Genomic DNA, 11198 nt, shown 5'->3' on the forward strand with positions numbered 1-11198 from the left:
CATAGTGTGAAGTAAACTCCAAGCATCTGGTAAAAAGTAGTAGATGTTATTAAATACATCTGCACACACATACTCATGTATGAGTTCACTCATTCATTCAAAAATATTGTATTGGGCACTCACTCTGTGTTGGACAAGGCAATGTTCTAGGTGCTGGGATAGAAGTCAAGTCACCAACCCGAGCTTGCATCCTTGTGAAATTCCCACTCTTGTTGGGAGTGCTAGATATAAACAATAAGCATGAAAAATAAGAAAGTCACAGTATGTGAAAGGTCCTAAGTGCCTTGGGAGAGGGCGTGGCATGTTCTGGAACAGCAAGGTGGCCAGTGTGGCTGGAGTGGAGGGTGTGGGAGAGAAGGAGACTAGAGGGGGAAAATGGGGCCAGGTCATGTGGGGCCTTAGAGGCCATTGTGAGGACTCTGTGCAATGGGGACCTGCTGGAGAATTCTAGCAGAGGAATGTGAGAGACTGAATATACAAGCTGACAATGGCCAGGCTACATATAAAAAGAGAACCCTGACTGGCACCTGCAGCGACCTGCCCAGGGAACCACCCCCTTTTTTTCTACAATAACCAGCCTAGGAAGCCAGCCTGCTGTGCATCAGGTTTGTGGGAAGACAGACCTCTATCTCTAGTGACGATCCAGGAAGCCAAACAATAACTTCTGTAACAATTGGCCCCAAATCGTCAATAACTGACAGGTTCCCCACTTTTGGTCCCTCCTCCTAACTTAGATTCAACCAGAAAAAAGCCAAATAGGCACTCCTAACCCATCACACAGGATGTTCCGCTTCTAGTCAGCCCACCTACAGCTCCCCTGTGCCAACAGCCTCCCATGGGGGCACACCTGAAGCCTCCCCATTTCCCGCCACAAAGCCTTCCCACGCCTCTGCCTGCCTTTGAGCCTCTGCCAAAACACAAGTGACGGGGGCTGACTCCCTGCCAAAGCAAGCTTCTAATAAATAGCCTTTGCTTTCTCATGTGGTTGGTCTTCATTTATTTCTATAAATGACAGAAACTGCCTTCCATTTTAGAAGCTGCTATTTTTTGAGAATAGACTGAATGTAAAATCAGGAAGACCCAGTAAGAGGCCATTGCAATAATCCAGGCAAGAGATGATAGTGGTTTGGATCTACCTGGTAACAGGGCAGGTGACTGAAAGGGGGTGGATTCTGGGTATATGCATTTTATTTTTTTTTAAAGATTTTTATTTACTTGAGAGAGACAGAGAGCATGAGCAGGGAGGAGGGGTAAAGGGAGAGGGAGAAGCACACTCCCCTGCCAAGCAGGGAGTCCAACGTGGGACTCAATCCCAGGACCCTGAGATCATGACCTGAGCCGAAGGCAGACACTTTACCGACTGAGCCACCCAGGTGCCCTGAGTATATGTATTTTAAATTTTTTTATTTTGAAATAATTCTAGAGTCACAGGAGGGTGAAGGGAACGCACAAAGAAGTCCTGTGCACCTCTCCCCCAGCTCCCCTCCCCAGCTCCCATAACCCTAGCACAGTAGCAACACCAAGGAATTGACAGGCATCATCTAGTTTACTCAGATGTCACTGGTTGTATGTGCCCTCACTTGTGTGTGTGTTTGTGTGTAGCTCTACTCAATTTTTGTCACACGTGAGCCCGGAGTAACCACCACAACAATCAAGTCACTCGACTGTACCACGGCCATGAGGTCCCTTGGGTCACCCCTTTTTAGCCACATCCCTCCCCTCCCGTTCCTAACCTCCGGCAGTCACCAATCTGCAGCTCTGTAACTGTGTTCCCCACAATTGTCACATACAGGGGATCGAGCGGTGTGTGTTCTGAGACTGGCTTTCCCACGCTGCATAATTTCCTGGCGATTCATCCAAGTCATCGCCTGCATCACTGGCTCATCCCCCTTTGCTGCCGAGTAGCGCTCCATGCATGGATGTGGTGTGGTATGTTGACCCATTCACCTTTTGAGGGACATCTGGGTAGGTTCCAGGTTGGGGCTATTACAAATAAAGCTGCTTAGGAACAAGTGAGCTCAAGTGGACAAATCCCTCCATGAAAATAAGTCTTCATTCTTCTGGGCTAAATGCAATTGCTGGGCCCTTGGTAAGTCCATTTTTAGTTTTGAAAGGAATTTTCGAAGCTAGAACAAGCAGTACAATCCATAAAAGAAAAACATGATTATATTGGCTTTCACCAAAATCAAAAGGAACTTTTTTGAAGACAGAGCCACAGGATCACTCAACAGATTAGATGTGGGTTTGAGAGAAAAGACAGGAGTTGGGGAAGGTTTGGAAGGAACAAATACACTTAGAGCAGTGCCGGGACATGGTAAGGGCTCACATCAGCTAGACAGCAACTATGCAAGTGACAGCAAACAACTGCACAAAGTCTGGGGAAATGAGAAAACTCGTGAGACACTGCAGACCACAGGCACCAGGGAGTCCCTCAGGGGGCAGCCTTTGACTATCTGCATGTATCAAAAGTCAAAGAGGGGAGTCCCGCCTTCTCTGGAGATGCAGAAAGACACAAGAGAATGCCACTCCCATTCTAACAAGAAAAAGCCAGGTAATCTACAAACTGCAAGTTTTAAAGCCCACCAGAGAGCTGAGGTTGTTGTGAGCAACCAAGAGATCTGAGTTCCAGAGAGTGACAAGGACCTCTTAGGAAAGATAGGACAAACGGCTCGCCTTGAGAGCTCATGTGGGGGGCAAGAGGGAGTTGCCCCCCCTTTCCCAGGAGGAAGACTGGAGGCAGAATGGGAGGAGCAGGAGAGGGGAGAGACCCCCCCCCACACACACACACGTGCAGGAGGTCATTGGCTGCTGCTGGAGGGCAGTCCCTGCGACTCACCTGTTTCTCAAGGAGGTTCTCTCAAACCCCTCGGGTGGGGGCAGCCGACTCTGGTCCCACGGCTGCTGGAGGAGAGGCAGAAACTAAGATCCTCTGCTGCTGGGGAAGGATAAAGGTCAAACGCCGCCGCTTGCTCTTGTGGGAGGTGCAGACCTACCACCAAGGTAGGGTTTTGTCTAAAACCCACTAAAAGTCACAAGGTGAAGGTCAGGAACACTGCCAGGGCCCACCCTCTGCGTCGCAGGTGCACAGTTCTGTGAGGCTGGGCCCGGAGAATGGAGAAACAGTAATAGCAGTGTACCACTAGGGGGAGAGCAAGAGCACTCAGAGGGACGAGGCAGGCAGGGACCTCTGAAGGCTGAGGCTGGAACAGCAACAGCGCCCCCACCCCGGTCCCTCCGTGAACCCCAGGCTGCCAAGAAACCCACTTTAAATATAAAGACCTCGGTAGGCTGTAAGTAAAAGAATGAAATATAGACATGCCATGCAAACACCAATCCAAAGAAAGATCAAGTGCCTAGACTAACAAGACACAAAGGAGACTTCGGAACAGAGAATACTTTTAGGAATAGAGAGGGACAACACAGAATGATAAAGAGGTCAAGTTCATCAAGAGGAAAACCAACCTCAGGGTGGAGAACAGACCCCCAGGATAATTGCAGCTGATAGAACTGAAAGGAGACATAGACACATCCTTGTCTCAATACTTCAAAGAACGAGTGCGTAGACAGAAACTCAGTCTGGATGTGTAACTCGAATAACACAGTTAACTGACTAAACCCGACTGACATTTATAGGACACTCCACCCAACAACAGTGGGATACACATTCTTTTCGAAGCACATGGAACTGCCCCAACATTGATCATATTCTGAGCCATAAAACAAATCGCAATAACTTAAAAATGACTAAAATCATACAAGGATGTTCTCTCATCATAATAAAATTAAACTATAAATCAATGACAGAGATATTGGGAAAATTCACAAATATTTGAAAATAAACAATATACTTTTAAGTAACTCATAATTCAAAGAAGAAACCACGAGACTAATTAGAAATACTGTCATTAAATAAAATAACACAACCTAGAAAAATTTAAAGCAGTGCTTAGAGGGAAATGACAGCATTGCAAGTTTATATCAGAGAATAAAGGAGAATATCTTGGCGACCTTATTTAGGTAGAGATTTCTTAGCTAGAATAAACAGTACAATCCATAAAAGAAAAACATGATTATATTAGCTTTCACCAAAATTAAAAACTTCTGCTTTTCCAAAGGTACTAGGAAGAAAATGAAAATACAAACTCCAGATTGGGAGAAAATATTTACAAAAACACGTAACTGATAAAGAACCTGTGTCCAGAATAGATAAAGAAGTCTCCCGACTCAATAATAAGACAGGCAGACCATTTAAAAATGGGCAAAGGACTTAAAGAGAGACTTCATCAAAGTTGAGGTATGATGGAAATATGTACATGAACAGATTCTTACCATTATCCATCATTAGGGCATGGCAAATTAAAAACATAATGAAATGCCACTGAGTACCTACGAGAATGGCTTACAAAAAACGGCAGTCCAAAGTTCTGGCAGTAACCACTTTGTGGAGCAATAACCACTTTGGACAACAGTTTGGCAGGTCCTTGTACAGTTAAACACGCACTTATCATATGACTCAGTCATCTCATTCCTAGATGTTTACCCAAGAAAAATGAAGACGTATGTCCACTCAAAGATCTGTTTGTGAATGATGACAGCAGTTTTCTTCATAATGGTGCCAAACTGGAAGTGACCCAAATATTCATCTCTGGTAAGGGAAAAAAAAACAACAACCCTGTGGTCCCTATGATGGAATACTACTCCGCAAGAGAAAGGAACAAGCTATTGATACATGTGACAACAGGGATGAATTTCAAAAGCATTCCGTTAAGTCAAAGACAACAGATACAAAAGGTCATGCACTATATGATTCCATTTATATAAGAGTCTAGAAAAAGCAAACTATAGGGGCAGAAAGCACATTAGTGGTGGCCAGGGGCTGGAGGTGGGGCTAGAAAATTGGCCACACAGAAGCATGAGAGAACATTTAAGGGTGATGGAAATATTTTACATCTTGATTGTGGGCTTTTCTTTTCACAACTGCACATACTCATCAAAACTTATCAAGCTGTACACCTAAACTGAGTGAATTTCACCGTATGCAAACTGTTCTTTAATATATCTGAATTAGTTTAAAAGTGAAAGAGACAGTTACTGTGAATCCAAAGCGAAGTGGTCCTTGATGTCACGTATCCTGGAAACAGAGTCCTGTTCCCTCTGGTGGCATCCAGGGGACAGTGACAGTCTGTTTTCTGGCTGCGAAGCTCCCAGACAGCTGGGACCCCAGACGGAGGCCAAGGCCCCCATCTCTTGTCTGGCACAGGTGCACCGTCAGCTGGATAAAGTCCCTTGGGCCCAGGATTTGGTTGCCCAGGTCACCACACCGCAGGCACTGTCTCCGCGTTTCGGGGGGTGGGGGGTACGTATATTGATACCGCAAAGAGGGAATTCCTTCAGGACATGATTATTTAATCAGATGTTACCAAGCCCAGCAGGGAGAGGGCAGAGGATGTAACCTATTTAAAAGCAAACAAGCAAAGACTTAAGAACTTCTCAAAAAGAAAAAGAAATGACAAACTGTCAACCTCACAGGGTATTCCGGCTGACCACAAGTTTCCAGCAAGTAGCAGTGACTCAAGTTGTAGCCTTTTTGTATCGTTGCAAACTTTGCACACTCTCTCTGCATCCTGAGAGGGGCACTTAAGACTGGAAGGGAGTGTCATGTCCTTTTCCTTTGGACCCAGATAGCAGGGTCCAGTTTAGCCCCACCATAGATCAGGGGTATGGGAAGGCATGCCACACAGTGGGTATTGGATGATTGTGGGCAACGCTGACTGCATTAGAGAACGTGATAAAACAGGGTTCTGTTTGCTGGTCTTTTATCCAGGACTTTTGTATCCACTGCCAAGAGTAAAATTGGTCTGTGGTTATCATCATGAGGGCGGGAGGGGTGATACGGTTCTCTTTGTTAGATTTGGGTGTCAGGATTATGTTAGCTTCATAAGATCAACTCAGCAGCATAATATCAATCTGTAAGTTTCCCCTATATGCTCTGGAAGAGTTCAGCATAGAAATGACCTGCTCCCCCAGTTTGAAATAACTCATCCTAATAGTCTTTACATGTGATGTCTTTTTTAGAGATGATAGCTTTTTAAAAAGATTTTATTTATTTATTTATTTATTTATTTATTTATTTATTTATTTGAGAGAGAGAGAGAGAGAGAGCACGAACAGGGGGAGAGGCAGAGGGAGAGGGAGAAACAGGCTCTCTGTTAAGCAGGGAGCCCGACGCGGGACTCAATTCCAGGACCCTGGGATCATGATCTGAGCTGAAGGCAGACGCTTAACCGACTGAACCACCCAGGGACCCCTAGAGATGATAACTTTGAAAAATTTCTTCTGTGGTTATTGGTCTTTCGCTCATTGAGTCAATTTTGGCACTTTACAAATATATTCCTAGAATGCTATGATTTAATGTTGAAACACTCTAACTTATAAGCATGGAGTTGTACATACTACTCTCTTAAATTTCAAAAATAATCGCCATGTGTTACTATTCCCTTTCTAATCTCATATTTTGTATTACTATTTTTCTTGACTAGCGTAGCTGAGGGCTTGTCTATTTTAATTCATTCCTACCTTCCCTGCCCATAAAGAACAATCTAAGTATGAATTATACTGCTTCTAAGAGGAATTTTGCCTCTCCCCTCCCAGCCACTTTTTGAACTGCTGTTTCCAGGAGTCATGATTCCAGGGAGCTGCAGAGGAAGGAGATGAAGGTTTGAACAGTGGTCAGGCTGTCCTTCCAAGCACAGGCATATGGCTTTCTGTCTGGTCCCAGATGCCTTGGAGGATCTCGTGGAAGCCACACCCCTGTCTCCAGAAATTTGCCTGTGTTTGAATCCTGGCTCTCCTATTTACTAACTGGGGGAAGTGGGGCAAGCCCCATGGCCTCATGGCCTCTCTTTGCCGCAGCTTCCCCATCTGCAAAATGGGAATAATAATAGCGCTGCCTTCATAGGGTCATTGTGAGGATTAAAGGTGAATGTTTGTAGAGCACTTAGGGCGGAGCCTGGCACATGGCTGTGTTCAAGAAGTTAGCTTTCATTGGCATCATTCCTGCTGTTCTCCTGCAGGGTCTTTTCTGCCTCCCCCCCCCCCCCCGAGAAGGTACTAGGGCTTCCCCACCCCAAGGGCCAGATCTGAAGTGGCTTCGTGAACCGAGGCACACTGTGGGGGTGATGGAAGGTTGCCCCAAAGAGGAAGAGGAAAGGAGGGAGGAATTGGGGAGGGCATGGTGGAAGCCGGCAGAGGTAGGAGGCTGGGAGAGCTTCCCCTGGACTGGAGAGACGGGGCTGTGCCTCCCCTGGTAGCAAGGACAGCGTCCCGCTCTGGGCAGCGCCCTGAGGATGTAGTCACCCTCCAGGGACACTGCTGCGTGGTGTCCTTGCGCCGCCCCGCGGAGTTGGGCCGCGGGGCCAGCGTGCAGTGCCTGGAGTGGACTGAAGACCACAGGGTCCCTCGCTGTTGTTCTGGGCCTTTAAAAACCCCTAGGGTAAACCAGCTAGTAGCGTGCGGCTCGAAGCAGGTTAAATGTGGTTTCGAAGAATAAAAAAAAAAAAAAAGAAAAAAGACGTGATTTCACATAGCCAGGGAATGTGGAAACCCAAATATATACCAGCTTCCCCTGCCTTCTGTATTTTGAGTTTCTCTGTGAAAGCTTTTTCAGGACCTTCTCATTCTCAGAAAGTTCTGCTCCAATGTCCAGGGTGCTGTGCGTCACCCATGGGCTCCAGTGAGGGTCCGGGGGTGTGGGCAGCACCCCTCCTTCTCCCTGGCCAGCTGGTGCCAACCCTGCCCCCGGGCACCGTCTGCATGACTCAATCTGGGGGATTTCCAGCAAGTGCTGTGGTTTAGTTTGTACCCGGATGCAGCCATAGTGAGGAGCCGCTGGGGAGCCCAGGCCTATGGTTGGATAGCTGGGGAGGCGGTGGTTGGATAGCTGGGGAGGCTTTGGCCTCTTGTCTTGAGCAGGAAGGGGAGGAGAGGCCTGGCAGGAGCTGGGAAGCAGGGCTCCCCACCCCAGGCTGGAGGGCAGGTGCTATCACCCTCACTCAGTCTGGAATCTTCCGGGCCCGCGGGAACCTCCGTCAGGAGGCTGGCCTGACCGGTAGCATCAGGGGTGAGGTGGGCCTGTGGGTCAGGGTGGGTGCTGCGGGATCAGGCGGAGGGACCTCCAGTGCGGAGGGGTAGGGGCAGGGCCCTGTGTTCCCGGTGTCTTTAGGGTCACACTTCGGAGGCTTTGTTGTCATGAAATCTGTAAATGTCTCACAGGCCCCCACCCCCGGCCAAGCAGTCTACTCAAGTGCTCGCTTAAGGGTCAATCCTACGGATCAAGAAGCTCCTCGCCTAAAAGTCAGGAACGATGTGGGCCGGCTCGGCCGCTCACACTAGTTCTCAGATGCTTCCATGACCCAGGCCTAAGTAGCTTCTCAAAAAAGGCGGGGTTTTTGTGGAGTCAGGGAGCCAGGAGGGGTCATGTTTTCTCCCAGACCCTACGCAGCAGGCACAGACCCCACTGCCGCTCTGGGGAGGGGGCAGGCGTGGAACTCGGTGCTTAGGTGGCAGGGGAGGGCAGAGGACCGAGGCTGTGGCCAGGAATGCTGCGGGACCTGGGTCTGAGTGGTCCTTTCACCAGAGACCCCGGCCCTGCCCCCCTCCCCTGCCCAAGGCCCACTGTGAGGCTTTCCGAAAGTTCCAGCTGCAGCCTGGTTTGGCATCTGATGCCCCCACTTCAAGCCTCTGTCTGGAGGATCCCCCAAGGCCAGTGATGCCCCAGGCCCTCCGCAGGCTGCCGTCTCTCCCCTGGCTGCCGTGCTCTCGGTCCTGCAGCAGAGCCCTGACCTGTCGCCACACAGCCTGGGCTTTGCATGTCACCGCTCCTCTCCCTCCCCTCTCATCTCTTCTGCCCAATTCTCTGGAAGATGAGGAGCAGCACAGGGGCCCAAGGCGCCCCGTCCCTCGGGGCACAGATGGGGAGACTGAGGCCCAGAGGCCGGGAGAGTTAGGACCACAGCCAGGTCCCCTGCCACTTGCATGGTGTCTGTTCTCCCTGTCCTTCCTGCTTCCAGCCACGCTTTCCCCAAATTACTAGTACTTCACAGATTCCTTGGCCTAGACCTATGAGGAGGCTGACAGGAGGCCTGTTGCCCCCCGAGATGTTTCTCACAGCATGGTCTGAGAGGTGGTGAGCTTCTCCGCCTGGGGCCTGAGCAAGCCTGGGGCGGAGGATATTGGGCAGGTGTCTGAGAGGCCCTTTGTGATCTAGATGGCACATGAGTGCCCAGACGCGCTGGTGGAGGCCCTCTGGGTCTGTGAGCCCTGGAGCGAGGTGCTGAGTCGGGCGTGGCGATGGCTCGCCCACCAGGCCTCTCTTCTTCCCCCACAAGGTCCTGTATGGGGCTGAGTGCCCAGCTCAGGGGGGCACACAGGACCAAGAGGGACTCTCTGTGTGGCACTGAGGACCTCACTGACCAGTCCAACCCCGTACTGTTTGCTCGGAATGTGAAGGATTCCAGGGAATCACTCTTTCTTGGTTCAGGCAGGGAAGGTGATCCCGCTCCTCCTGCTGGTGTTGCTCCCCCACCCTCTGGCCCCTGAGCGCTGTGCCTCCCAGGAGGCTTCCTTGAGCTGAAGGCACGGATACTGCCCCCGAAAACACTGGCACACACCTGGCATGCGGCCCTGGCCCGCGGCTGAGCACGGGCTCCAGCAGTGGGTCTGTCTTGAATTCACCTAGGCCCTCAGACAGGCTCCCATTCTGGGCTTCAACTGTCTGACCTGGGAACTGGGGACTTTTGACTCGACCTCCTAGGGCCCTTCTTATCTGAGACCTCCCTTGCTCACTCTGGGGGCACCCAGAAGGGAGGGGGGTGGGGCTGGAATTGGGACAGCATCTCTGGGGGCACACATGGGCAAGGCCACAGCAGAATGGGGAGCCCTGGATGACAGGCTCCTGCCCACACTCCTCAGTCCTTCAAGCAGTCCTTCTCCAGCGCCTCATGGAGGGCGGCAGGGTCTCAGCACCTACCCCGTGCCAGGAAAGCATTGAATCCCAGCACGACTCAGTGAGGGAAGGTGCGAGGCTGTGGCCAGGCTTCATTCCATCCTGCTGACTGGGCTAGGGAGTGGCCCCAGGACCCTTCTGGAGGAACTGCTTGCCTCCAAGAAGCCCTGCCTTTCCGCCCCGTTGCTGCCGGGGGCCCCGAGGCATGAAGAGCGTGAGAACCAAAGTGAGGTGGAGGGCTGGGCAACCCCCCTGCCGCTCCCCCGGTGCCTGCCCCTGTCACAGCGGCTCACTGGCTCTGTGTCAGCATGTGAACCAGGCACAAGGGCATTCCCATTTTACGGATGGGGAAACCGAGGCCCAGAACAGGACTTGCCCAAAGTCACATAACCAGTGAACAAGGAGAATTGGCCTTGGCCCCTAGAGCTCTCATTCTTAGACCAAGTGCCTTGCCCGTTCTCACTAGTGTTAATCCCCAAGGAAGGAAGGGGCAGGTGGGTGCAGAGATACCCTAAGGGCTCATGCTAGGGGAGGAGGAGAGGCGCCCTCCTTCTGCTTCTTCCTGCCCTGACCCAGTGTCCGGGACCTTGGGGATACCACGGCCAGGGCAGGAGAGGGAGGGCCGGCGGCCACGGGGTTTCCCTCCACCTCCCACTCCCACCCCCTTCAGCCTGAGCCAAGTAGATTCTTGTCCCTTCCCTTCCTCAGAGACGCCACCTGCCTACGGAAGGCTCTCCCTTTTCTCAGTCTCACTAGGCGTGGTGAACACCCTCCTCCCTTCCCTGTGCCCGGCATTCAGTAGGTACTCAGTATTCGAGTATGGCAGTGGGTGGCTGGTAGAGTGAGCGATGGTGTGAGAAAGGGAGGGGGTGAGAGTGTGAGGCTGCAGGAAGAAGGGAGGCGGAGGAGGGGGACCCTGAGCAGGGGTGAGTGGGCTAGAGCTGCCCCCACCCTGGCACCAGGGTCCCACCCTCAGGGATGTGGGCCCCTTGCCACACAGTGGGCTTGGCCTTGGGATAAACCCACAGGGTTTCCACATTGGGCTGGATGCCTTCTTGGTCAAGCTGCGGTCCTGACAGGTGGTGGCTGTCCTTGCCACATTCTGCTAGGGGAAGGAGGAAGCCCGAGGACGTCCCCTGAGCCTGACCTCGCTCTGGCCAGCCCAGTCGGCAGGCCACAGTGCAGAACCACAGAG

The sequence above is a fragment of the Mirounga angustirostris genome, unplaced genomic scaffold (assembly GCF_029215605.1).
Source record: "Mirounga angustirostris isolate CCGP_5_RB_7025 unplaced genomic scaffold, mMirAng1.0.hap1 SCAF_9, whole genome shotgun sequence".
In the NCBI taxonomy this organism is placed as follows: domain Eukaryota; kingdom Metazoa; phylum Chordata; class Mammalia; order Carnivora; family Phocidae; genus Mirounga; species Mirounga angustirostris.